Source organism: Sciurus vulgaris, assembly GCF_902686455.1.
Source record: "Sciurus vulgaris genome assembly, chromosome: 7".
Taxonomy (NCBI): domain Eukaryota; kingdom Metazoa; phylum Chordata; class Mammalia; order Rodentia; family Sciuridae; genus Sciurus; species Sciurus vulgaris.
This window is the reverse complement of record NC_136467.1, coordinates 114,073,502-114,101,467: the sequence shown is the minus strand read 5'-3', so window position 1 is coordinate 114,101,467 and position 27,966 is coordinate 114,073,502. Positions and strand designations below refer to the sequence as shown.

The 27,966-nt window shown below is 50.7% G+C and overlaps 1 long non-coding RNA gene across 2 annotated transcripts; it reads left to right on the top strand.

The window, feature by feature from the left end:
* The first annotated feature begins 778 nt into the window (after window positions 1-778).
* Window positions 779-11,133, top strand: LOC306665933. 2 transcript variants are annotated; one of them, XR_013765147.1, is made up of 4 exons: window positions 779-899; window positions 1,016-1,121; window positions 8,698-9,063; window positions 10,616-11,133. It is a non-coding gene; the product is annotated as an uncharacterized lncRNA (long non-coding RNA). The 2 variants fall into 2 exon arrangements; XR_013765148.1 differs by lacking the exons at window positions 779-899; window positions 1,016-1,121 and adding an exon at window positions 8,185-8,289.
* The last annotated feature ends 16,833 nt before the right edge of the window (window positions 11,134-27,966 follow it).

The window sequence follows — 27,966 nt, the reverse complement described above, 5'->3', positions numbered from 1 at the left end:
CCCTACAAAATCAAAACAGGACCGGCATTCTGACCATCCTCAGAGGGTGCATAGACAAGTGCAAGGACAAAGGCAGCTGTTTCCTTTCCTTTTAGTGGTGAGGTGCTGGCAGGGGCCAGGGCTGAGTCTTGGGGCCCTACAGTTAGTCCCTCCCAGAATGTGGCTCCTGGCTGGCTCCCTGCTGCAACCCCGCCTTACTTCCATCCATCCACCCAGTTCAGGCCCCGTGCTTGACTCCTTGCTGGGACCGGGGAAGGGATGATGCTGCCTGCAAGGCCAGGTACCTCCAGCTGCCATCTTGGTGAGGCTGGCTGGGGCCTCCCTACCCATACCCGGGGCACCCCTGATAGAGCAGTCACATTAAAACCCTCATGGGTGTGTGTGTTGTGGTGCAGGGAGGAAGTGCTTGGCTCCAAGGTGGGGAGGCCTCCCCAGGTCCCATAACTTCAGAGAAGCTGCCCCTCCCAGCCCAGGCCCCAGAAGTCAGCTGTTGGTGTTGGCCTAACAGGAAGTTTCCCGAAGATTCGCTTATCTTGAATGACCAACTATGGTTGTTGGGCACTGTCACATGCCCATTTCTTGCCTTCCCCACCCCAGGTCATGTTTCCTCCCATTCTGGAGGGGAGAAGGCAACTGCTTGAGTGAAGGGATCTGTGGTCTGGAGAGTTCTTCCTCAGGTCTGACCTGAGTGTCTCCTGCTATCTGTTGGTCACATAGTTCAGGCTTGGCCTGGCTCTGCCCCACAGTAATCATACTGGATTGGGAAACCAAAGCTCAGGCCAAGTGGAGAAACATATTCCCTCCCTAGCTTTCCCAACTTCCCTCCAACATAGGAGGACCCAGGCACTTACCTTAACCCCTTCCTGGGACTAGAGAGGCAGTACTTACCAGGGCTCTGGGTGAGTAGATTCAGGCAGAATCAGAGAGTGAGGGCCCCTGACCGTCAGCTTTGTGACTCCTTCTGAATCTCCAGCTTTCAAATCCTCTCTGTCCTGTGTTTCCTCTGGGGAATCAGATCCAGGTGTGACCTGCGCGGAAGGTCTGAGGATGAAAGAGACCCAGGACGGGAAGGACGCAGTGTACGTGGTTTCATCAGCACCTGCCCTCTGAGCATGTCATTGGTAAAAAGGTCGAAAGGGGAACTGGCCTTGGGAGGGACCTTGATGCTCACTCAAGAGGGGAAGGTTTAGGAAAAAAAAAGTAGGATGCAACCCTGCCAGAGTTTAGGAGACAGCCCTGTCCCTAGGGAGCCCGGCCTGAGGGGAAGCCCTGTGGGACTTTTCCTTCTCTGTCCTTCCCCTGAGGTGGTGGCTCAGGTTTGGGGGGTGTCTCCCAGGTGCTGCCATCTCTCCCTGCTGTGCTGTGTGCATAGGCACAGTGTGGTCTGGGGGGCTCGGGCAAGCCCCTCCTTCCCCTGTCGCCTTTCTGCCACAGCGTTCCTAATTCCCTCTCCCCGAAGGACCCTTGGTGTGGAAACCCTTTATTAAACGCTCTCTTCAGATTAAAGGCTAGAAAGGATCCTGGTGTCCAGTCAGTCCCAGCTCATAGGAGGCCCACAGAGGGTTTGTGTGAACTCCCATAATTCATAGCAGAGCCTACATCCCAAACTGGGGGATTGGGGGTTTCCCAGCCCAGGTGAGTGGGAGGCACCTTGAGGGTGTATGCGCACACGTGGGGTGGACTGGGGTCTTCCAGGAGCAGCTGTGTCCATTTGGGTGTCCTTGGTGAAGGATCTGGCTATTTCTATGTCTCAGTGTGGGGTGGAGCTGGGAGGGACAGACCTGCACTAGGGACATCAGACTGGCCTTATCCCATCCAGGGCCGAGTCCACCTGGCTCAGCCCTCTTGGTCCCAGGGCAGAGGGCGATGAATCACAGATGACTCAGGTGCTGGAGGCCATAGCCACGCGTGGCATATGACAGCCAAAGGGAGCCAGATCTCTCCTGACAGGTGACCCAGGAGGCTGACACTGGAGACTCCTTTCCTAGAAGAGAAGAGGGGTCCCATTTGCAGGCTCAAGCCTGGGGTGGGGCTGACGAGAGGGCCTGTGGCTTACCTGCCCCCGGAGCCTGTGCCCGCTGAGCTGTTCCTGGGAGGGGTTGTTGCAGAGCTAGCCTGATTATCCTTACTGTCCAGAGAGGCAGGGCTAGGGTTGCCCTCCACTGGGACATTTTCCCTGACCCTCTGGAAGCCAGTGTTCAGCAGCAAACTACCTCTGCTCCTACCCTGTAACTCAGTGTCTGGCCACAGACAACTCTCTTTTTGGCCTGAGGAAGGGCCCACTGACCTGCTGCTTGATCCCTAAGTCCTGGACCAGAAGATGAAGCAGTCAGTGGTGTGGACAGTGTCCTGGATTTAGATCTTACCACACGAACTGGAAGGCGCCATTTGCTTGGGCCCGAGTCGGTCCTCTGCACCGTGGGTCCCCTCTAGCCCTGTCCTCCTTGGGCTTGAGGCTGGGCAGAGTGCAAGGCCCAGGGAGGGCGCCTTGCTCTGCCTCTCCAACCGCTCTCTGAGTTGGGGGTTGGAAAAGGGTTGGCTGAGGATAGAGAGTCCTGGCCCAGCAGGGGCATGCCCCAGGGTCCTGGGCCACGGTGATGATTACAGAGCCACAGCGGGCCCAGACACTGTAATCTGCGGCCCTCTAGACCACAAGGGTGAAGAGCCGCTGTGCGCGTCCTCTGCTTCTCCCAACCGCCTTCCGAGAGCTCTCCGAGGCAGGACCCTATTTCTGTGGGATGAGGCTGAAGATGGAGGAGGAGGGGAGGGAAAGGAGGAAGATGGGGAGGGAGGAAGGATGAGGGGACCAGGGACAGAGATTGGGAGGTGAGGTTCAATGGTGAGCAAAATTCTTTTTTGCGGGGGTGGGGGTACCAGGGATTGAACCCAGGGGTGCCTTACCTCTGAGCCACATCCTCAGCACTTTTTATATTTTATTTAGAGATAAGGTCTTGCTGAGTTGTTTAGGGCCTTGCTAAGTTGCTGAGGGTGAACTCAAGATCCTCCTGCCTCAGCCTCCTGAGCTGCTGGGATTACAGGCATGCACTGTGCCCAGCCTCAAAGTCAAAGTTCTTCCAATGACTTTCAAAGTCTGACTTGATCTTTTTCCAGGAACAGTAAGTGTGTTCTTCAAACATAACCAGCAAGCCCCTGCCCCAGAATCTCTGCATACCTTTCGCCTGGATCTGTAATGCTCTGACTCCAACAAGCCTGCATGCTCCTGCCCCAGGGTCTTTGCACAGCCTCTCCCATCAGCCTGGAATGTTCTGACTCCAATACAGCTTGCCTGTTCCTGCCCCAGGGTCTTTCTATAACCTTTCCCTTTGGCCTGGAATGTTCTGTCTCCAGATATCTGCAGCACTCACACTCTCATCTTCTTCAAGTCTTTGCTTACACATCACCCTCCACGCAGCCTGCCCTGAGCATCCTATTTATAGCAATAATATTCTTCCCCCACTTGCCATCCCCTTTACCTTATACTATTTTATCTTTTTCTTCTAAACACTTTCTCATATTCTCACGTTTTAAAATGGACCGATTTATCCTGTGCGGGTGTCTCGACTGGAATGCTAGTCGCACCGTGCTGGCATCCCTGCCGCTGACTGATGTATCTTGCTCCCTGGAACAGCATCTGAGGATGCGTGCTCTGCAAGTTGAAACGGCACCTGTTGCTGCTGCTCAACAATCTTTTCTCTCTGTCTCTGCCTCCACCACATGCCTGCCCTCCCGTCCCCCGTCCACTCCCTGCTTCGGAGCTGATTCCCCGCCTGGAATGACAGTTCCCTGGGAGCTGGGGTCATGGATGTCTCGCTCACAGGTGTGCCCCCTTGTCTGGCTCAGAGAAGGTCCTTGATTGTGTAGGTGGAAGGGACATGAGGCCGAGGTCAGGGAAGACAGGACCAAGAACAGACCCTTAGGAGGGTGACTCCTGAAGAAAGACACGGAAAGGTGTCCATGCTCATTTTGACCCTCTTAAGATCCTCCAGTCTGAGCAGGAGATGTGCTCCTTCCGGTCTATTACACACACACACACATACACACACACACACACACACACACCAGGAAGACCACATGTCAATATCCAGAGAGAGGACTGGCCACTGTGCTACCAGGTGGGTGATGACATCAGGCTCACTCACTGGGGACTTCCTGGAGGGGGTGTCTAGGCCAGCAAGGAGGAAAACGTTTAGGCCATTTCCAGTCAGACGGAAAGAAGGACCAAACAGAGGAACCAGGATGGGGAGAGACCACGGCAGTGGTCAGGGGAGGCCCAGGAAAAAGGCAGGACTGAGGCTGGGCTGAGATGGAGGCTGGTGGAGGCTGAAGGCCTGGGAGTCTGGGGAGATCCCACAGGACCCGAGCTGGAGGCAGTCTGAGTTTGCTCTCCTAGAATCCCTGGAGACAGGCATGGGCTGCATTTCCCACTGGAGTTTGCACCCACAGAAACAGGGCAGATGGCCAGTGTCACCCTGCAATTGCAGGTGCCAGTGGGAGTGCCAGCTGCAGTGCCCAATGCCCACGATGCCCTCAGAATGTGGAGCTGAGAGGGTGGTTTCATAGATGATTTCAGATGGGACTTTCCTCCAATAAAAAGGAACTCTTGACTTATAAAAAAGAACCACACCGAAATTCAATGGCCACTCTCCCCATAACATAGAGACGGGACAAGAAGGGACACAGGAGTCACAGAACTGCAACCCAGTGACAGGTGCCCTGCTGCCTGCTCCCCTGCCACATAGGCCAGGAAAGCACTTGGGGAATTTTACTTGGGATTGTTACACTTTGGACATTTCGGATGTTTTTAGAGGCCCCATTTTCCTCCACGGCCTCCTTTGAAATTGTTGAGTGGCTCTATCTTCTGTTGTCAAGAGGATACAGTTTTATGGTCCCTTCAGATGGGACAGGTTTTGTGAGCAAAGGATATTGAAATTTTCCCTGATATACAAATTGCATATCAGAAACCAAAGCCTTGGATTCCCTGGCAAACCATGGCTTTCCTATGCCTGTCAATGGCACTGCCGTCTGCCAGCAGCTGGAGGCTGGCACTGGGCATTCACGCGGGACCACTCCTTTTGCTCCAACCCCCGCATGCAAAGCCATCAACAATTCTGCCTCAAAAATATTTCCATCCCTCTTTGTCTTCTTTCCACTCTCTGGCCTGGGCTCTGTGGCTTCCCAGGGCCCCTCTGGTCTCTCCAATTCTTGCTCTTCCCAGCCGGTGGAACAGCTTTGACACCACCCTGCTTCCTGTCTGCCTCAGCCCTCCCCTTCACACTGCATACAGTCTGTCCTACTCTCCTGCCCAAGGGCCAGGCCTGCTCTGCTGCTGACCCTCCCTCTGACCTCCCAGAAGTTCCCACTGCCCTTCACATGGTGATGGCTCCCTTTTGAACCAATTAATTTTATGTCTGCCTTAGGGACTTTGCCCTTTCTGTCCCTTCTTTCAGGAACATTCTACCTCCACACCTTTGCAGGGATGCCATCTCATCCTCTTTCAGGACTCAATTCCAATATCACCTCTTGACCCCCACCCAATGTAAGTGACATCACCAAGTTGCTTGCAGGTTCCCTTTTTCTTATCCCTGTGGTATTTATCTTTATTTAAATTCTATGCATTTGTTTAGAGTCTCTTTTTCCCCTCTCCAGGATTTCAGGAAGGCAGGACCCTTGTCTGGGTGATTATCTTATTGTGTAGTGCTTGAAATTCAATAAATATTTGTTGAATGAATGAGTGAGTGAATGAATGATCTGGCTCTGCCTTTGCTGAACTTCTAGAGATTTTGCAACCGCTCTTATGCAATCAGGAGCATGATGGCCCTGTTTGCACTTTCATTCCAAGGATTTTAGATGTGCTCAGCCAATCTAGTGACAGGTTATCTCTTCTTGGTGGCCCTCCCCTCCCAGCAGGGCATGGAACACACAGTAGGTCCTCAGCATGCTCCTGTGGGGTTGAGCTGGTTTGTGCAGCCTGACTTCTGTCCTGGTTATCTGGGAGACCTCCAGCAAGTCAGCATACCTTTGGTTGCTTACAGTTCTCATCTGCAAAGATAAAGAGAGATGGTCTCTGAGATTCTGTTTGACTTTCGAAGACGGGAACGGAAATCACCGGTTCAGGAGAAAGCTGGAGGCGAGGGGTTTAGACGGATTGAGAGATGACAGATGGGGGGAAAGGGCAGAGAAATGAGGAGTTTGCAGTGGGTCACAAGGGACTTTCTTCCCAGGGGGTTGGGACTGGGCTTTGGGGGACTCTGAGTGAGGTTTGATTTTTGAAATTCAGGCTTCCCTTCTTATCATTTTCTGCTTCCTTGGGGCTGTGACCTTAAGCCTCTTTCTTTTCTGCTCTGTCATAGAGCAAGGTTCCCCGATCTGGGGCACATGAACCCCATTGGGGAATGCAGGTCAATGTGTTCGGGGGAGACAAATCCTTGAGTTTTGTCAGATTCTCAAAGGGACCTGGGTCCCCCAAAGCTTAGGGACGCATATTCAGAAGGCCAGGCTGAGCTAAGAAGGTAAGTCATAAGAGGAGTAAGAGGAAGGGGAGGAGAGAGAGTCCCCCAATCTTTTCAAGTCTTTTCTAAACCTTAGTTTCCTCATCAGTAAAATTAAAAGTTTGGGTGATCTCTAATAACACCCAGCATTTAGAATAATGAGGTCTAATTTATTTCATCTACATTATCTCTTTTTAAAAGTCCCATGTGCGTTCCTCATAGACATGTCTGTTTTACAGATGGCAAAACTGAGGTTTGGTGACTTGCCCATGGTCACACAACCTGTGGGTGGCAGAGTGAGCCAGGAACCTGACTTGCAGCTGAGGAACTTCAGGGCTTCTTCTTGCAGTGCCACCGGATGGCCAACTAGCGAGGCCTCGCCCTCCTCTTTCTCCCAGGGCTGTCGGGGCTGAGTGCTGTGGAGAGGGCAAGCGTCTCTTAAGAGCTGTTACTGATATTGGAAAAGAGGAGTGGGTGGTGGGAGGCCAGGTCATGCCCAGGTGGAACTCCTCAGAGTCCAGGCCCTGCACAAGGGGGCACCTGGGGAGCCAGGGTGGAGGCAGCAGGCTGGGCTGCAGATTGGGGAAAGAGAAGCTTTTCCAGGCAGTCCAAAGCATCCTTTCTTGTGGATAATTGGTGGGTAATCAAGAATTTATGATATTTTCGATGGCTGGAATGCAGGTGTGGGTTTCCTATTGGACTTTGGGCTCCGCTGCAGGCCTCAGGCTGGGGAGACATTTTGGAATGTGCCCCTTGCCTTCTAGGTCCACCTTTGGCCTTACCTGCTGTTTACCCTCTTCTTCCTCCCCCTCTTCCCCCCTTGGCAGACTGAGCCAGTGCCAGGAAATTGTTGGTCAAAGGTGAGGTCACCAAGAACCTGGAAAAACAACAGGTCACCATTAACCTTGTTTACCTGTCAGATACCTGCAGGCTCCTCTGGCCTCTTCTCTGGCTACCTGTATCTGCTGCTCCTGTAGAAGCGCAGATCTGTGGGCAGATTTTGGAGGAGAATTCCTTCAAGATTGACCCTACTGAGTTATTCTTCATTCCTCTAGCTTCTGGCATGTGGACGGTATCTATCAGGTCTTATCTCCCACTGTGTGGCCCCCTGGATTTAGATGCTGGCCCTCAGGGAGGCTGTAAGCAAGTCAAGGGAAGGGTTGCAATTATTTGCTATTATATTCTCATGGCCTAAATTTTAACATTTATTTCAACTAATGGCTGGACGGGATTAAGGTCCCGAGTCTGTAGATTAGAGCACACCTTCTCCGGGAAGTCTCCTGAGATAATGTTCACCTTGTTCCTTGTATCTTTCTGATCCTACCTTTGATCTGCCCATCCTGTCCTGATTTTTCCTTGCTATTGCTTTCAGATGATTCCAGATGGGTACATTCAACCATAAGCGAAAGCAGAGAGTCTGGGTCTTCTAAATCTCCCCTGTGACCCTCTGACACCCTACCCAGTGGCCTGCACGCAGCAGGTCCCTAAATGGATGCCAGCAGGTCCCTAAATGGATGCTTGCCAACCAACTAGCCTATGGGATCTGGGCCAAAGGAAGCCAGGATGGTCAGATCGTTTCTCAAGGTCACCCACATTTTGGTGAAAGGACTTGGGCCCTTGACTGGACTAGGGCATGATGTCTCAGACTTGGGACTTCCTTCCATGTATAGAGCTGACAGTTTAAAACTACCAATGCTCATTCATTTATTCACCTAAAAGACATTTGCCACATGCCTTTGGCACTCCAGGCGCTGTGCTCATTCTGGTTCTGGGTCAGAGGTGATTCAGTTTCTGGCCTCAGGTACGTCAACAATCATTCAGGGAGTGGGGTACGTATCAGAGCAACTGCTTGGCACTGAAACCAAAGATTGGGGCAGTCAGGAAAAGCCAACTCTAGATGGGGGCACATCTAGGGATTCTTCCACAATCGCCCTTTCGGTGTTTAAGAACTTGGTCCCTTTAACTTAGCCTAAGATACGCCTGTTGTTAGCCCCAGATGTGCTCACAGGGAGAAGGGAGAGGACAACCATCACCCACATCTGCACCCCTGCCCCCTCACTGTGACCTGAGAGCTGCAGATGCCAGCTAGCTGTGAGAGGGCCTGTCCCTCCCAGGCAGACAGCCTGGACTCAGAAATAGGCCTAAGTGCTCTGGAGGCCCTGCAGTGACCCAGACGTCCTGCCTCCCTGCCCTGTGCTCTCTCCCACAGATCCACTACCTCCGGTGGAGCCAGCGTCATCTTTGCTGGGCAAGTGCCTCGGACCCTGGGCTGGATGCTGGGCACAGCTGGGCTGATCCTTTCCAGGGTCCCCCTCCTCACACAGACACAGATGGGCATTGCAAGTGTGGCCCAGAATGAGACACCTGTTGGAAAGATGTTGGGTGTGAACAAAGACTAACAATCGGGGCAGAGAGGATGCCTGTCAGAGAGCATGCTCCTGGACCCCTGTGTGCACAGCAGAGTAGCCGTTCATCAGAGGTGGCAGGCGGGAAGAGCCTGATTTGTAGAGGCGCTGTCTGGGCAGGGCCTCCTACCACAGCCTGCCCGGGCAGCTCTCATACAGCCTTCACACAGGTCTTGTTTGCCGCCAGTTTCAGGCACAAAGTCCAGTGGGGGTGATTTTTTCATCTCTTCCCAGGACAGCTTAAAGGGCCAGCACCTCTTGCAGGGTTAATGATTACTAAGAGACCCAGATGTTGGTGTGTGTGAGACGGGTGGGTGGATGGGTGAGAGGTGGTGACAAAAGGGTGACCCAGCCTTACAGGAGGCTGGAGGCTTCCTTTGAATACATCCTCACAGGGGCTGCTTCCTCCCTGGTTGGCTTTGTGCCATGAGGAAGAACCTGTGTCTTTAATGGCAAATGGCCCAGGGAACTTGTGAGCCCAAGAGGGAGGGTAAAGTCTAGGGTGCTGCCCCCAACTCTGACAGGAGAGCAATTAGGGAGAAGAAAAATCTTGCTTAGGCTTAGGATTCCCACAGGAGGGGAGATTCTCCTAGCCAAATGTGAGATGCGGAGGACATCTCAGGATCCGAGGAGGCCAGGCCTGGGCTGGGCCTCTTCATTGTTCCCCATATACATGTGCATTCTCCAGATGCAGAAGGTACCCCAGCAGCCCCCCATGTCACCCTGACAGTCTTTCTTCTATCCTTCATTGCTGACCACCTCCTAGCCCTGGGGAGCAGGGGACAAGTACAGATAGTGATGGCAAGAGCCCTTCGTTAGGTTCTGAGACTCCCTTTGCCAGAGTAGGAAGGAAGCGCAGAAAGCTTACGTAACTGCTCCATCAGACACAGTAAGAGGTGCAGGGAACCGACCCTGCTCTGTGTCTTGTCAGAGTCCTGTGCTTTGGCTGCTGAATGATGGGTTGTGTCCCTGCCATGTCCCCACCAGTCTGGCTCCGATGCTCCTTCAGAACACTTTCAAATTTTATCCCACCCAGCCCATGTCCCCTCCTTTTCGTAGTGAGAATCTAGTGACCCTGAGCTTGACCTGGCTGAATTGGGGACCACTGCCTTGGGCCCTGTGTCTGTTGGAGGCTGTAGGGCCCTGCAGCCTGGGGACTCTCTGAGGCAGGGTAGGGGCTCTGGCAGCCTGGAGGAGGCAGAGGGATGAATGAGAGGACCTCATAGGAAAGCTGCCGTGGGCAGGGGATGCCTTCTCCTGGGAAGGCGGTATCCTGGGTTTGTGTAATCCCCTTTCTGCTTCGGCTCTGCGGAGCTCTTCGCTGAATCTCAGCCCTTCTGTCGTTTCAGGTGTCCAAATCTGAAGAGGTCTATCCGGTTCCCAGCCGTGGCTTTTTAGCGGTAGCCACCTGTCTGATAGGGCCACACGCTCATGGCTCTTCCAGCATTGACTATGCTGGGTTTGTCAGAGCAGGTTTTATTGATTTCACTAGACAGATGAGGAAGCCGAGCCCTCAATAGGGAAGTGACACATCCAAAGCCAGACTTGGTAGCCGAGGCCAGCTCTGCCCTCACACGCACTTGGCTGCTTTCACCATTGCCTCTGTCTGTCCTTGCCCTTGGGAGCTTTCTCCTTTGAGTCTGGCTTTGTCCCTTGCTTCTTAAGTCTTTTGATTGTGGTAAAATACACAAAACAAAATTTGCTATCTCGCCCATGTTTCAGGGTACAGTTCCAGGGGTAGAAAGCACACTGACACTGTTGTGCAATTCTCGCCACCGTCCGACTCCAGGACTCTTCATCTTGCAAAACCGAAGCTCTGTGCCCATGGAACATCAGCTCCTTAATGCTCCCCACCAGCCTCTGGCAACCAGTAGGTGGTTTTGACTAATCTATTTCGTATGAAAGGAATCATTTGGCATTTGTCTTTTTGTGGTGGTCTGATCTCCCTTAGCATAAAACCCTCCGGGTGTATCAAGTTGTAGCCTGTATCAGAATTTTATTGCTTTCTAAGGCTGAGTAACCTTTCATTCTATGGATATATCACATTTTGCTTATTCGTGCACCCCTCGATGGGCACTCGGGTCATGTCTACCTTTTGGATATGGTGAATATTGCTGCTGTGGACATAGGTGTACAAATGTCTCTTTGAGACCTTGCTTTCAATTCTTTGGGGGATATATATACATATATTCTATTTCTGGATATATATATGTGTGTGTGTGTGTGTGTGTGTGTGTGTGTGTGTGTGTGTGTGTGTAGATATAGATATATAAATAGAATTGCTGGATCATATGGTAATTTTTAAAAAAAATTTTTTATTTATCTGTTTACTTTGGTACCAGGGATTGAACCCCAGGGTGCTTAACCTCTGAGCCACATTCCAGTCCTTTTTTATATTTGATTTAGAGACAGGGTCTCGTTAAGTTGCTTAGGGCCTCCCTAAATTGCTGAAGCTGGCTTTGAACTCACAATCCTCCTGCCTCAGCCTGCCGAGCCTTTTCGTGTGCTTATTGGCCTTTTGTATATCTTCTTTGGAAAATGTTTACTTGAGTCCTTTATTCACTTTGAATCAGTTGTTTGTTGTTTTCTTATTGAGTTTTAAAAGCTCAATAAGAATGTTCTGGAAATCAGTCCTTTATCAGATATGTAATTTGCAAGCATATTCTCTGGTTCTGTAGGTGGCCTTTCTGCTCAGTTGATGGTGTCTTTCCATGTGCAAGAACTTGTAATTTTCACGAATGGTCCTGGTTCTTGAGCTGTCTGTGGTTCCTTCCCCTGTGGTTCCAAAGTGTCTTGTGCCTCTGCTCTCTCTAGACCTGCTTTCCTTTGTGTGACATCTATTTACCTCACCAGGCAGAGAGCTTCTTAGGGGCCAGGACCCAGCCTCACTGATGTCTGTATTTCCAGCCCAGGTCCAGGAACATAGCAGGAATTCAGCCTGTGTTTGGCAAATGGGTGAATTTGGCCTAAGTTTGAAGATAGATTACTTAGGGGTTCCCAGCACCACAGAGAATGGGTGTGTGATCATCTAGCACTGCTAAACAGGAGGTGAAGGCAAGAGGGCAGGAACATCAGTTCATAACCTGGTTCCCTGTGTGCAGCCTCAGGCAAATTACTCAACTCTTCTATGCCTCCATGTCTTTGCCATCTTTGACTTAGGCATGATAATAATATCTAGCTTAGAAGGTTGGTTGTGTGGATCAAATGACTTGTAAAACCCTGACAACAGGGCTCAGCACATCATAAACGCTGCACTGGGTCTGGCTGTTATTGTTATGACTTCATTATTGTGTCAACTCTTTGGGGGCAGAGAACACATTTCCTGCATCTCTGTGGCCCTGGCTGATGCAGAGTTGGCACTCAGTCCTGACTTGTTGCTTGAATTAAGTTGTCTTTTGCCAAGTAGACAGTCCCTCCTCGGTCCACCTTGAGTTTCTGCTGTTGTAGCTCCAGCCACTTTAGCATTGTTCTCTGGTGTCCTGCTGCACAGTTGGGACTATCTGCCCCAGCCCTGCAAGGGGCCTCCAGGAGGACAAACTGCTGATTCTCAGCCTTTCATAAACAGATCTTGGCTCTGGGCTGGGATAGGGGCTGGGCAGGCGGCAGCATTGACAGATCTGGAACTTCAGATCTGGCCACACCTTGTGCATGTGAGTGGTCACTTCTCCGGGTGTGGACTCAGGTGGGGATGGCAGGTGAAGAGGGTGGGGGCTGCAGGACCATTGCTGTTCTTCCTTTTCTTTCTCCTTAGATTCTCCTGCCCCAAGTCATGAAATCACAGAGGTTCAGAGTGTTCTGCTCTCATGCAGAGACCTCGGCTGCTCCCTCGGTACTGGGCAGGGGTGGGACAGAGATATGACACGCGAGGCGTTTTGGAAGGGTGCTGGCCTTGTCTTCCTCCAGAGCCTCTCTGATTGGCTCCTTGGCATTGTGGTTACTGCAGAGGCAACTAGGAGTCAAGTCCCGGGGTGAGGGCAGAGGGACACCCCTATCCCTCTCCATGTCCACACGCAACAGCTGATACCTCTGAGGGCTGCCCCACTGCCCTCCAGTCACTGGCCACTGCTGCCAGTGCAGCTGTGCCCTGGGGGTGCCAGGCCCACTCAGACCCAGGCATTTAACCATGCCCTCTGCCCAGGGCTCAGCCCTCCTCAGGTTCCTGATGTCCCGAGAGTCTCCTGACGTCACCTCAGGTCCTGTGACTTGCCCTGCCCCACACAGGAGGGACCTTGTCCTTGAAGACTTTGGCCTTTCCCTAGATGCTCTGGTCAGTGTGGCCGGTGGTGTCAGGTGTCAGTGGTCGGAGGCTGGCCTGGGACGGGGGGAGGGGTACTACTCTGTCCTGCGTGGCTGGCTCTGGATATAGGTGCAATGAGTCACGCCTTTTGGGTAGCAGTGGGGAGAGGGCAGGGCGTGTTGGTGGGGACTGTGGTGTAGAGGGGGCTGGGAACCAGGGTTCACACCCAAATGTCCCATCTTCCGAGAAGTTGGTGACTGACCTGCATCTGCGTGCATTGTGGGGTGGGCTTGTGTAGGAGTGTGGTTTGGAGGTGTGGGGGTAGGAGTGTGAAGGTGGGGATTACGCAAAGCAGGGGGACACCCTGTGCCTGTGACCTTCCAATCCAGCAGACCCAGTGTTAGCTGTGAGGGGGTTCGTGGGGGAGAGGAGGGCCGGTGGGAGTCTGGATGCTTGGCGGGGAGTAGGCAAGTGGCCGGTCTGTGCCGAGAGGGGACGGGTTTGAGTGTGATACTGGGCTTGGGACTTGGGGGGCGAGTAGAGGTCAGAGTAGAGAATGACCGCAAAATTACAACGTACCTTGATCTCTCTTTATTTTAATTTAACCTCAGCCTCTGCCAGGGCTCAGGTTGCTGGGTAACTGTGAGGAGTGGGGGCAGAATTTAGGGCCTCGGTTGCCACCCCAGCTGCTGATTATCATCTGAATGATGACATCTTGAGAGGAGGGAGACTTGCCACCCTCAGCAACTGTACCTCCAGCAGGCAGGGTCAGGTTGTGGCAGGTGGGGTCCTGGCGGACATGGGGTGGGATGTGCATGGGGGTGCTAACGCCCCGCCTTTGTTTCTGTATGTTTATGACTGTGTGTGTGTGTGTGTGTGTGTGTGTGTATGTGTGTGTGTGTGTGTGTGAGAGAGAGACGGGGAGGGAAGCGGGGCGGGGGAGAGAGAGAGAGAGAATGTTTGAATGTTTCACATCTGGTCTATCTCTTGTGTGTGTATTTGTGTGTCTTTGTGTGTACACAAACATATGCAGAACTTTCACCAAGTCTCCATGTCAGTTTTGAGGTATGTGAGAGAAGTGTAATTGAATTCTAGTTTATTTTTTAATTAGGGGGATACAGCAGAGTCATATTTTCAAAATTATGCAAACACACACACACACAATTCTAGAACTGTTTCAATAGTTGCTAGCAAGCAGAAATGCATGCTTTTGATATACTATTGAAACCTAATTTTCTTAAACAATTAAAAATATAAATTACTTTTTGTAATGACTGTTTCTTCTAATAATAAAACAAATCCTTTTGATCAGATTCTTTTATGGCCACTGTCTGAAAATAATGTTTATTTAATCATTTATTATCTTTCTTCTCTACTAGGATATAATCTGTATGTGGCGTCCTGCGGATGGAACCCAGGGCCTTGTGCCTACTGAATGAGCGCTCTACTACTGAGCCACACCCCAGCCCATAGGATCTAACTTTTGTGAGGGCAGGTATTAGGTCTGTCTTGTTCACAGTTGTATGTTCAGTACCTAGAACAATGGCAACTCTCACATAGAGGGTGTATATATTGGCATAAGTGAAAGGGAAAGCATTTCTGAGAAAAGGGCATTGAAGTGGGGACTCCAGGATGAGTAGGAATTAATCACGTCAAGAATGGGTGAGGGCTGTTCTAGTAGGGACAGTATGTACAAAGGTCCTGAGGCAGGAAGGGGTAGAGTGCATTCTGACAGGTGGCTGGTGCCACTGGAGTGCCAGGTGTGTGTTTGTGTGTTTAGGACTTTCTCCGTTATTTGAAGGAGTTTTGAAAGTCATTAAGGAGTTTTTAAAGTCATTAAAGAGTTTTAAGCAAAGGAGTGACATTATCAGATTCACGTTTTTAAACACCCCTATTATTGCTGGAGGAGGCTATAGCCTGAAGGGACCTCAGGTGAGAGAGGGAGAGTGTCTTGGTTTGAGGAGGTTGCATGGGAACGGAGCTCCAAGGACAGAGTCAGGAGATTTGGGGGCAGTAGACTTGGCAGGATTTCAGTGATAGACTGGGTAAGAAAGAGTCGGGTGGAGAGAGATGTGCTGGGGACGGCTCTGAGATTTCTAGCTTGCTTAGTTGGTTGGATGGCGACACCGTTTGTGGAAGTGGAGGGGCGGTTGCTCACTGGTGCTCGGCACCTTGCAAACCCCTTCACATTCCAGGTAATCTTCTCGGCCCTCTGAGGTGGGGCAGATGATAATCCACAAGGAAGCGGAGGCTCGGAGTGATCAGACCTTAGCTGTAGGATTCAGGCTTTCAGCAGTGAAGCCCTCCTAGCCAATGCCACCAAGGTGGGAGCTGGCTGACTAGAAAGAGGAGCGTAAGGGCTGAGGCTGAGTTCAATGGTAGAGTGCTTGCCTAGCATGTGCTAGGCCCTGGGCTTAAAGCCCAGCACCACACACACACACACACACACACACACACACACACACAAAACAAACAAGCAAACAAAAAATGATAAAAATAAAGGGGGAGATCATAAAAAATAAAAAACCTGCACAGTGTAAATATTGCATTTTAGGGGCAGACCTACGTCTGTGTTAACATTTGCCAGTCTTTTGGTACATGGCCGAGGCCTTCTTTCCCTGTGTGCTGGCCCCGCTGAGCCCCAGAATGTTGTCTTGCATAAACCAATGGATGACACTCTGGCTTCTCCTGGTTCCAGTTTTGGTTTATTAAAGTGAAGCAAGAACTTCATGGCTCTGAAGAACCAATCAGAACAGACCTCCCACCCCGCCTGCCCCCTCTCCTCCTTACGGTCTATCTCTTTTCTGCCTAACTCAATTTTTTCAGTGGTTTGCTGTTACCAAACTCTTCCACAGCATTCAGCCTGGAGTTTTAAGAAAAGGAAACTCCTTCTTTTCACAGTCCTATTTCATTGTCATTGTTTTGTGTCACATTTTATTAAAGCATGCAATGACAATAACAAGCGCAACTGGCAGACGGGTTGGGGGACAGATGCAGTGGTCCTTGGGACACACTTGGTTTGACTGGTGGAAGCAGAAATGGGCAGGCATAGGAGAATATGGGGGTGGGCCTGGCTCGAGCCCCCCATGAGAGAGGCCTCGGTCTGTGGGCTTCAGCCGGGATCGAAGGGTTATCTATCCCATTAAGTCCCCAGCAAGGTCAGTTACTGGATGGCAATGCAGGCAGTGTGGAGAGCCGTCCCCAGGTGACGCCTTGCAGTTCTTTCTTCAGGGTTCAGCAGACATATTTGCAGCCCTCAGTCATCAATCTGAAACACTACCAGCAGTTTAAGTGCTCAGCATTGACTACGTTTGAAAAGCATATTTTGTACCTTAAATAATTAGATCTATTATTTAATGAGCCGGACTAGGGGATGGTGAATGTTCATTTTGGGTCTTAACATATTTCCCAAGCCAAGCCCTGGAAGGGAGTCTACCCTTGGCTAGGCCTGGAGGTGGGTCTGAATGTTGAGATTTTACCTTCAAGGAACTTTAAAGACAGTGAAGGTAAGATTCCTTGGAACAGTAGAAATCTGGATCCAGAGGTTGGGAGGCATTGGTCTGTGTTCTGGATTAACAGGGTGTGTCCCACGTCTGGTCCTAGGGTGGTGGGATACAGGTGTGCGTTCTTAAAGCTCTGCACTGGTGGGGGACCTTGTCTGTGAGGACTAGCCAGAGCAAAGCACCTGACCAGTTGTTAACTGGTGTTGGGGGCCACTTCCTCTCTCCAAAGGTGGTGGTAGCGGGTGCAGGAAGGAGTGGCAGTGACAGGGGAAACTAGGATAAATGTGAAACCTATGCCCTTACTCATAAGAGTCAGGGAAGGAAGGGACTCGTTTCGTTCACTGGAACCGTCATTAGTTGTCTTCATCTTAGTCTCTGGGGCTGCAGAAAGGAACAACACACCCTTCCCTCCACGTTGTCTTGTCAGGCTAACAGACTCCAGGATCATTTTCATAAGACCTGCTCTATCAGCAGGGAAAGCATGTGGTCTTCAGTAACAGAATACCCAACAGACTGCGGCTTGAGCAATAAAGACATTTATCACGTTCACACAGCAGGAAGTCTGGAGGGAGAGGGTTCCAGATTTGGCGGGAGGATAACATCAATGATGTTATCAAAGCTCAGGCCTTTTCGGTCTTTCTGCTCTGCCATCCTCAAAATGTTAACTTTTTGTCTGCGGGCTTGTTGCCTCCTGGTCTCAAGATAGCTGCTATGGTGACTCTGACAATTTTATTCAAGGCATAAAAGAAAAAGGCCAAGGAACTCTATATTTATCAGGACAGAAAAGTGTTTCCCAGAAGCCCCCTGGGAAAACTGCCTCTCCGGTCTCATAGGCAGCAGCTGAGGAAATGCTCCAGGGAGACTGGGAAGGTGGGTGACTAGCAGGTAGGATCGGGATGCTCTTGAGAGCTTAGAGGAAGCTTGATCCACCCCCTGAGCCTGGACACATTGTCACCTGAAAAGGCAGGGGTTCTGGTGGCCAGGAGACGGGCTGGCATGGATGGCTGTTAGGTAGAATGAGTGGTGTCTGCCATGTGGTGGTTTCAAGGTGACCCCTCATTGAGGTCTTGAGCAGCCCCAACAGGCTGGTTGGAAAGTCATCCTAGAGAGAAGGACAACAGGAACAGAAGCGGAGACACATGAGATAATACAGTGTGTCCAGAGAAGTGAATGCAATCAGATATTTAGTTAAGGGACTGAGGGGGAGAGAGAGAGAGAGAGAGAGACAGAGGCAGAGAGAGGGAGCTGGAGAGGTGGAGAAAAACCAGCCCATGGTGGGCTTTGAAAGCCATGTTGCCACCCTTGGATTTTATCCTGCAGGGTCTTAATGGGTTCCAGAAGAGGAGAGGCTCAACTATCCACGCATTTTAGGCAGATTACTCAAGGCTGGGAGAGGCCGTGAGAAGCGTAGGCAGGAACAAGGAGCCTTCCAGATGAAAGTTGCTGAGAGGCTGGGGTGAGACTTTCCAAAGTCAGGTTGCCAATATTTCAGTGACAAGATAGGCAGGATTCCATGGCACGAACCTCTGGGAGGGACAGATGTCTCAAGAGGGCTGGGAAGCACCAAAAAAATGTACATTAGGCTGTGCAATCACACACAGGATGTTCTGTGTCCCAGGATGAAGAAAGAGGGGAGGCGGCCATGTGGGGCGGGAGAGCTCTCTGCCAGATTGCTGTGTTCAGGAGGCTTGAACTGGGAAGAAAGGACAGCTAGGGGATGGGGCTGTGGGCCTGGAAAGATGGCATCTGGGAAAGAAACAGGCTGAGGCTTGGGAGAGGCTGGAGCAACTCAAGCATCCATCAGAGCTGGTCAAGACCACGGGAGGAAAGTCAGGTGTGGTGGCACACGCTTGTAATTCCAGCAGCTTGGGAGGCTGAGGCAGGAGGATCTCAAGTTCAAAGCCAGCCTCAGCAACTCAGTGAGACCCTGTCTCTAAATAAAATGCAAAAAAGGACTGGGGATGTGGCTCAGTGGTTAAGTGCCTCTGGGTTCAATCCCTGGTACCAAAAAAAAAAAAAAAAAAAAAAAAATCGAGGGAGGAAGAGTCTGCAGTTGGACCTACTGGTAAATGCAATGGAGAATGAAGAAATATGGGGCTCTTGCTGTCCCCCTTCAGGCCTAGAGAGGGCCACATCAGTAGAGGAGAGAGAGGCCCAGGGAGCCCCAGAGGAGTCCCTCGTACCAGCCAGGCCTGGGGCAATCAAGGGGACTCTCACTATAAAATGACATTTCAGGCAAACAGAAGACTGCAGGGTACACTTGGTCCTCTCTGACGAAGCTCAGGACACTGGGCCTAATGAAAGGAAGGTGTGGTTCAGACTTTGAAAATGAGGGGGAGGTTGAAATGTGCAGCTTTGCAGCTGAGGGCTGTCCTAGCCAGGAGCCTTGACAGGAATGGCTAGTGAGCTTCTATGATTGGAATCCACCGGGAGTCTGCATGGGATCTCCGTGGCTGATAAGAAATGCTGTGGAATTCAACCCAAAAAGTACAAATAAGTATAAAAGTGAAAACGCCTCCCTCGGGCTCCTCTTCTGGAACGTGGTCGGAGTGACATTCTTTCTTTCTCATCTACCTACCTATTCTTAACAATATTGTCATAATAAACAGAATGAGTTCAATTATTATCTTCAGTATAACAGATTATATTTGCTGCAGTTTCTAATGGAGGACAAAGAGGATGCGGAGGGGTGTAGGATGTAGCTGTGAATGGGATAAGAAAAGAATAGATAGAAGTTCTAGATCATAGAAAGAGTGAGAGTGTAATCAAAAGAAGTTGGTTGTTAGCATGCGAAAAGGGAGAAAGAGACTCTGAGGGAAAAGGTAAACAAAAGGAAAAGAGCGATAAAAGTAAAGAAATAAAAACTTAAAATTTTTTGCTAAGGAGAAAAAAGAATATCTACATTATAACAGTCATATAGTATTCAAACCTCGCAGTCTTCAGTAGCCTGATGCATGAGAGGTACCTGACAATGAGCTTCCAGTCTCCAGCAGGCGTCTCAGGATGGGCTTTGCCCCACCTAAAGATCGGAGCTTCCGCTTCCAGGATCATCCAAGATGGCCACTCTCCTTTCCAAATGTGATGGCAAGTGGGGAGCTGCAGCTCGGGGTGTGGGTGTGGTCGGCTGGAGGTCCTGGAGAGCAGTCAGTCGATGTGAGGGCCCTGGAGGCAGGGAGTGATCGGTTGGGCTGAGGGATCCTGGAGACGGGGCTCAGTCAGTCCAGACAGGGGTCCTACGGGGCCTGGCTGTTGTCTCAAAATGGCGGCAGCCATGTGTAACCAAACCTGCAGGTACTATGACAGTGAACTTCCAGGCAACAGCAGGCAGCTGGTGCTCCACTGGCGGTCTGTGGTCAGTCTGCCAACTGCGGTTGGATGATCAGGAGGTGAACCTCAGGTGGTGGGAGATGGGTAAGTGAAAGGCAGGTGATGGACAGGCAAGAGGCAGGCAAATGGCGGGATGGTTGGCACCAGACAGTGAGCAATCAAGAAACAGATATCCTCTGCTTGAAACCCAAGTTATAGAGCGACAAGGAATGCAGCCTCCCTCTAGTCCGCCATCTTGGATCTACCCTACCTTTTCTTTTAAGACAAGTCACAGCCTATTTTATATCTGACTTTCTATTCCTCTAATGTGTGTTTTGGGGATTCTTAGGTAGCAGCACATGCAGAACTGCCTCATGCTTTGATGCCAGGAGGGTACCATGGTATAGATTTCCCATTATTTATTCAACCAGCCTTTCTTTCTCTTCTAGAGCCTTCCAGAATGAATAACCATATATATGTCACTTCCCTCATATTTGGTGTATATATATGTCTATGTGTTTCTATAGAATAAATATTCAAAGATAGAGTAATTGGGTCAAAGAATATGTGCATGTTTGATCTTTTGCTTGTTTGTTTGCTACCAGGGATTGAACCCAGGGGTGCTTAACCACTGAACCACATCCCTAATCCTTTCTTTTTAAATGTTTTATTTTGAGATAGGGTCTCACTAAGTTCCTCAGGGTCTCACTAAATTGTTGAGACTGGCTCTGAACTCCAGATTCTCCTGCCTCAAGTCTCCCAAGTTGCTGGGATTACAGGCATGTGCCAGTGCACCTGGGTCATGTTTATTCTTGATAGATACCATCACATTACATGGGACTTATGCCCGTTATGTCTTTATCTTGAATGTCTGAGAGGGTCTCTTCTCTCCTATATTTGTGCTAATGGTATTTTCACCAAGGTAGTGAGTGAAGACGAGGAAGAGACGTCCGAGGACTCAGGACTCCCTGTGGGGCATCCCACTGTTAAAGACTTGGGGTCTGAGAGAACCAGCAAGGGAGACTGAAAAGGAGTGGGCGGGAGGTGGGGAAAAAACAGGAGAAGGCAATGACTTGAAAACCAAGTGAGAAAATCATTGAGTAAAAGAGGGGACTAACTGTGACAAATGGTGCCAAGAGGCCAAGTGGGACCAGGACTGAAAATTGGTCTCAGGTCTGGTATCCTGACCAGAGCACTCTGCAGGTGATGGGAGTGGGCCCACGGCTGGCTAATGATTTGTGTAAGGGCCTAGATATCATGCTGACCCCAAGGAAGAGAAGGTGACACGCCAGTGGGAGAATCAGCGCCCAGAACTGTGGCAGGGGCAGTGCTGGGTCCAGTGGGACAAGGAGGCATTTTCTAGGCCAGGCACTGGGCTCCCGAGCGCCAACTGCATAAGTGGGATGGGGTATAGGCACTTACGACAAAAGACCTGGAGACTTGCTGACAACTCCCTGTGTGTCAGCAGTGACGTGTAGCAATCCCAAGAGCAGGGCAATTATAGGTGGGGTTAATGGACATGTCGTATCCAGAGTGAGGAAGGTGATTGACCTGCTGGGCTTCCCAGCAGCGAGTGCACACAGGGGGAACCAGGTTCAGCTGGAAGAGGGAAGTGGAAGACCCAGCAGAGTCTGTGCAGGGAGCCCCTAGGAGGTAGGGAATCAGCAATGAGGCCTTCCCAGGAATGGGTAGAGAGCTGGAAGGTGGGACTCAGGAAAGCATGGACCTGGGGGGAGGGTCCACTGTCGGGGGCTCCCCTAGGGAGGAAAGACCAGTGTGGTTTGAGTTCTAACAATGGAAGCACAAGCACTAGGGATGAAGCACAGCGACAGAGCGCTTGCCTCGCAAGCTGGAGGCCCTGGGTTCCATCTCCAGCATGGCAAAAGTAAATAAATAAAAGGGGTGGAACCGGGTTGATGGAGTGGAAGCTGGAAGAAGACAGACTGTGCCATATAACTTTTTTATATTTGTTTGTGGATTCTCCATGACATCTTGTAATTCGTTAGCATTCCAAGCTGTCTCCGACCCCGGTGTGTTCCATACCTTGCTTAATGCCTGAATCTCAAGTCTTGGGGGAAAATGCCTCCTCATAAGGCCACCTGACACAGTCAACTTCTGGTCTGATCATCAATCGATCAGAAGAGGTTTACACTGGTGGGCCACAGGACTGGGGGCTTCGCCTTGCCTGAGCTATCCTGTCACTGACTGGGCAGAGGGCATGGCTGGGTGGTTCTCCACATGACCACGTCTCCTTTCTTGCAAACTTGTGGGCACTCAAGAGAAACTTGGAGAGAGGGGAGACCAGCATGGTCTCCGAGAGCTCTTGGTCTGATGGCAGGAGCCTGGGATACAATAGGTGGTGGACCCCTATCCTGGGTCAGGCAGAAGGCCAGGGCCAGAGCCTCCAAGATGTGCTTCCTATAACACTCTGGGTCAGTCCTTTGCAATAGAACTAAAATGTGAGTCATATCTGTGTTTAAATTTTTCTAGGAGTCACATTTAAAAGGTAAAATGTAGGGCTGGGGTAGAGTGCTTGCTTAGCACACACAAAACCCTGGCAACCCCAGCACCACACACACACACACACAAACCCAAACTGATGAACTTAATTTTAAAAATGTGTGTAAATTTATTTTACCTAACATGCAAAATATCATCATTTCACTAGGCGATCCACGTATGAGAAACCCATGAGATAGTAAATGTTAATTTTCACACCAAGGCCTCACACTCTGGAGTGCGTTCTGCAGCCAGGTCGCATCTCCATTTGCACCAGCCATGTTTCGAGTGTGCAGCGGCCGTGGGTGTTGGACGCTGGGGTTTGGGCTGCTCCTCTTCCTCGCGGTTCCCCCTCGTGCTTGAAGAAGCCCGGGCGGCCAGTGGGTGTACAGGGCGTCGAGGCCGTCCGTCTGCGCGACCTGGGCTTGCTGGCTGTGAAGGGGCCGCTGCGGACCTACCGAGGCCATCTGCTGCGTGTGCATTTCTGTGTGGGAAGGCGGCTGAAGCCCGTGTGCGGCTGCTGTTTTCCAGCTGCGGTAAATATTAACGAAGCGGTGGGAGCCAGGCCCTCCGGGAGGCCTGGGCTCCCCCGGTGGGAAGGAATGGAGATAATGCTGTGTACCTTAGATAGGGCTTTAAACCCGGCCTCCGAGGCTGCAGCGCCCGAGCTGCCCAGGAAACATGGGCATGACTTTTGTTCCCAGGACCTGGACGCCTGGCCAGGAGAGGCTCAGAACCCACAGACCTCAGAAGGGCCACTTGCCGCCACGTTTGCAATGCCTCACCCCACTTCTGCAGGTCCCCCTGTCACAGTCCACCCTCTTCACCTGAAGAACTCTTCTCTCCAAATCCACTGCCCACAGGTGCAGCTTGGCCAACTTTAAGGGCATGAGAAACAGATTGGGTTCAGATGACGTCTTTAAAAACCCCAAACCTATAGATACTTGACACACTGGGCCGTTACACTGGCTGCCTCCTTCCTCGCAGCCGCAGCTCTGTGGTTGTCACGGCGCCCCAGGAGGGGCGGAAGTGTCAGAGGGGTCCCCACCACAACTGCATACAAACCTGGGTTTTCGAATGGACAAGTCCCAGCTATCAGAAAGTTCTGAGAAGGGAAAGTAAGAATGCCATTTGTATTTGCATAAACAAATACTGGGCAGACCTTGATTCCACGTGGTGGAGGGAGGTGGAGGTATTGAGAATGAAAATTCGCAGGGTTTAATGCTGCAGTGTTTGAACTATGTGTATATATTATCGAATTTTAAAAATGGGTGAGATGAAATTTTAACTGTTTACTTCTTTTTCCTGGTAGATGAAGCTATATCTCTCAGACTATATGAGCTTGTACATCTAGTTGACATTGATTTGATATCCAGGATGTGTGTGTAGGCTTGACTTCCCATAATCAATTTAAGTGACAAAAAGAAAAACATACACTCTTCCTGCTCATGATGTGGAATTGGTCTTAAACTTCTACATTTGTCTCCTGGTTTCCAGACTCTGAGGAAAACAACCTTCTATTACTCAGACGGCCACCAGCCTGAGAAGGAAACAGCCCCACCCTCAGGGAGTCTCAGTCTGAGGGGGACAGGGCCATGTCCTCAGGAGCCCCAATTTGAGGAGGGAGAAGTCCCAGTCCTTTTTTTTTTTTTTTTTTGGTACAAGGGATTGAACCCAGGGGTCCTTAACCACTGAGACACAACCCCAGTCATTTTTTTATATTTTGTTCTGAAAGAGTTTCGCTGAGTTGCTTAGGGCCTCGCTAAGTTGCTGAGGCTGGTTTTGAACTTGCAGTCCTCCTGCCTCAGCCTCCTGAGCCTCTGGGGTTATAGGTGTGCGCCCGGCCTCCCAGCTCTTTTCTTAGGGTGGTCCCCAACCTAACTCCTGTGAACCAGGTGAAATCAACAAAGGGATTCCCCAGGTTCTGAAGGACCCACTTCCGTCTCTTCCTGGCTCCCCTTCCCAGGAAACCTCCTCAGTTCTCTGCACGCAGTGTGTCAACACTTGATTGCTTCCCTGAGTGATTGTCCCTGGTCCCTGGAAGGTGTCAGTTCCTTACCTCCTCCAGGCTCTCCTGAAACCAGAGAATTCATGACCTGAAGTCGTGGGGGAGGCCGAGCTTCCTCCGTAACCCCCAGGACACAATCTGTACCTGCCATTCAGACTTCGGCCTGGGTGAGGCTGGGGGAAGGAGGGTCAGTGTTGGAGGTGGTGTGAAGCTCTCCGGGGAGGAGGGGGGGCTGGTGGGACTGAGGTTGAAGCCAGGAGGCCTGCCAGGGGTGGTGTTCAGGGAGTCTAGGAGAGACAGTTAGAGGGATAACTGGGAGACCTCCCATCGTTCCTGGAGTTCCCGAGGTCATTGATCCAGGAAGGTGAGGGTGTGCTGGGTGGGGCAGGCTGGGGCTCCTGGGGCTGTTTCCTTCTGAGCAGAAGGTGCTTCCCTCAGCAGAGCTGGAGGGCCCAGCCCAGGCTTCTCTGCACTCTCCAAGGGAGGCCAGTGGCTGCAGGTGTCCCCTGCCCTGGGAAGAGCTGGCTTTCCCCTTTTCTTTCTCTATTGGCAGAGAAGGACCCCTCGGGTTCTGGACAGGATTTGGAGACTGGAGTGGGGCTGGAGTCAGCAGCCCTCGTCCCCCACCCGCCACCCTCCGGTTGGAAGCACCGGCCGTGAGGGCGGCTGGAGGTAGGTAACAGCCAGCGGCATCCTGCAGAGGGTTTTCAAGAGGCTGCCAGGGTGAGGGTCAATATTTGTTCAGCTCTTTAGCTGGCGCGGCCCATCACTGCCTGTGGCCCCTCACATTCCAGCCATTGCACCCCTATCTTAGGAACGTGCTCCCATCTACTTGGGGGACCACACCTGACATTGGCAGTGGTCTGTTGCCATCCTCACCCCCATCCTCAGGCAGGAGACAGAAGGCACCAAGAGAAAAGAGGGTGTGCAGCACACCACTGGGCCCCTGCCCCCTCTGCCCCCAGGGGAAGGGGCCAGGAGCTCCTTACTGCTGCCATCAAGGGCGTGGCTGCAGGACCTCCTCTGCTTCCTGCTCACACTGGATCACTATTTCAGCAAACATTTCCTAAGCACCTACTGTGTGCCTACACAGATACAAAAATGAAAAAATACTTCTCAGACGCTTGAAAATTCACAGATTTTTCTTGACCATGAATAATGTCTAGGGTCTCATTTAAAGGGAAAATAATACCCAGTCGACCCCAGTGTTAATTTAAAATTAGGTTCACATGTGTAAACATACTCCAAGGTGCAAAACACCTTTCTCTTTCAGCTCAGACACAACTCAAAAAGGAAAATCAGTTTGCAGTTTAAATACAAGAGACATTTCAAACAGATGGCACACACCATGGTGAGGTCTCCTGCTGAAACGAAGTCTGCCTGCAGTGTGAACAGCACGCTGACCACCAGAACACAGGGTCTCCCCACTCCCCACCCAGGCCCCTTTAAAGGAGGATCTGGGAGTAATTTGCTTTTACTGAACCCAATGCCTCATTTACATATTAAGCTCCACCCCTGCTCTTTCCTCATTGGTTAGGGCAATAGTAACAGGGGCCGTGTGCTTAAACTCAGTTCCTGAGGTTAGCTGGGAAGCGAGGACACTCTGGAGGATGAGGGTGGAGGCCTCAGAACAGAGTTAATTCCAGTGAGGGTTTAGTTATGCCTTTTTGCTTGTTCCTGGCAGAGTCCAGAGCTCTTAGCTTTCACCCATTACCTCATTTACTTCTTACTCAAAGGTGAAGAAGTTGGCAGGGCAAGTTCATTCCAGGGCTTTGAGGGTTTTTTTTTTTTTTTTTTTTTTTTTTTTTTTTTTTTTCACCTCCTGTCTCCGTGAGGGAAGGCATGACTTTTTAAATTTCCATTAAAAAAAAAAAAAGTATATATATATAAACACACACACACACACATTCTTCTTTTTCTGCACAAAAAAAGGTAATGTACTTTACACATGGCTCTGTCTTTTGTCTCTTCAGTTTATTCTGTCTTGAAGGACTTTTCTTAAACTTACACAAAGAATGTGCTGGTCCTTTTTAACAGCTGTATAATATTCCATTGCATAGCTGATTCGCCTATCATTTATTCAGCCAAGTTTACATAGGTCATTTCTCCCTTTAGCTTTTGCAAACAATACCGCAGTAAATAATTTCATTTATGCATGCATCTTTTCATACATTCTAGGCTACTAGGCTAGCTGTAGAATCAATTCCTACACCTGGGATTGTTACTCAAAGGGTATATGTGTGTGTGATCTTGATATGTGTATGCATTTGTAATCTTGACACATATTGCCAGTTTGCTCTCCATGGAGATTTGAACAATTAAACTTCAACAGCGATGGGTAAGGGTGATTATTTCCCCATAACCCGGCCAAGAAAGTATGCTATCAATTTTTGTTTTTGTTATCAGATGTTTGCCAATCTGATAGGTGAAAAATTGTATCTTATTCTAGTTCTAATTTGGATATGATTTTATTTACAGAGTGTCTGACTGGGGTGTAAGAAATGTGGCATTCTGTTAGGGAGCAAAGGATTCCCTAAGATCAAGCTGTCGGCGCAGGGCCTGTCCTGATCTTGAAACCGTGGACGACTGCCTAAAGAGAGACTCTGACAGGGACCACCCAAGTAATCTCTAGATCCAGTGGTGCTTAGAAGAGCCACTTGCCTTCTCCTTGCCTATGACGGTGGTGGATCTGCCCATCAGGTTGGAGCACTGTGCTTGGACAGCACCACCTGGGATCTCACACCAGGGGCGAGTTCCCTGAGATCTACCCCTCTCTCCCTAAGACTGCCATTCTTCCAGGTTGCCCCCTGTGGAGTGGAAGAATCCTAGGCTGGGAGGCACCAGAGAATGAATAGGTGTCTTGCTGGAATCACACCATCGGGTGTCCCTCAGGCCAGAGACCCTGCTGAAGGAGAAAAGAAGGTTACCGTCACACGCTTTGTCCTGCGTAAACCCCTCCTGCTCTGTGCAATTCTCACTCTTTCCTGACACTCATTTCTAAGGAAAAGCCAGAGAGCAGGACCTTAAGCCTGTGTGTGGGCCTGGCATTGCTGAGGCCAGGGGGCTCTGTGCAGGCTTCTGTCCCTGGGCCACCTTCCTTGTGCATTGCCACAGACTTTACCCTTCCTTACAGGTCTGGTCATATTCAAGAGCATGCGCTCTGATGCTCAGGGCCAGGCAAGAGTGCCCTTGCCCTAACCTGGGACCAAGAGCAACTTAGTTGGAGACTTCTGGGTTGGCATTTCAGAATCTCTGGGCTGATGGAGCAGAAAGTAGCTTCTCAGACTTAGAATATAAAAAACCAGAGCTAAAAGAATCTAAGGTAACATCCAGTTCCTGTATTATGAAGTATAGCTAGGGAAAGTGAGTCCCAGGTTAAAAAAAAACAAATTCAAGATTCCCCAGCTGGCAGGTGGCACAGCCAGAAGGGGCGTAGGGTATCTGGGCTCCCAGGCCCTCCTATCAGCAGGCCTCTCCCAGCTGAATAATATGGGGTGGGGGCTTGGCCTGCAGCCCCAGA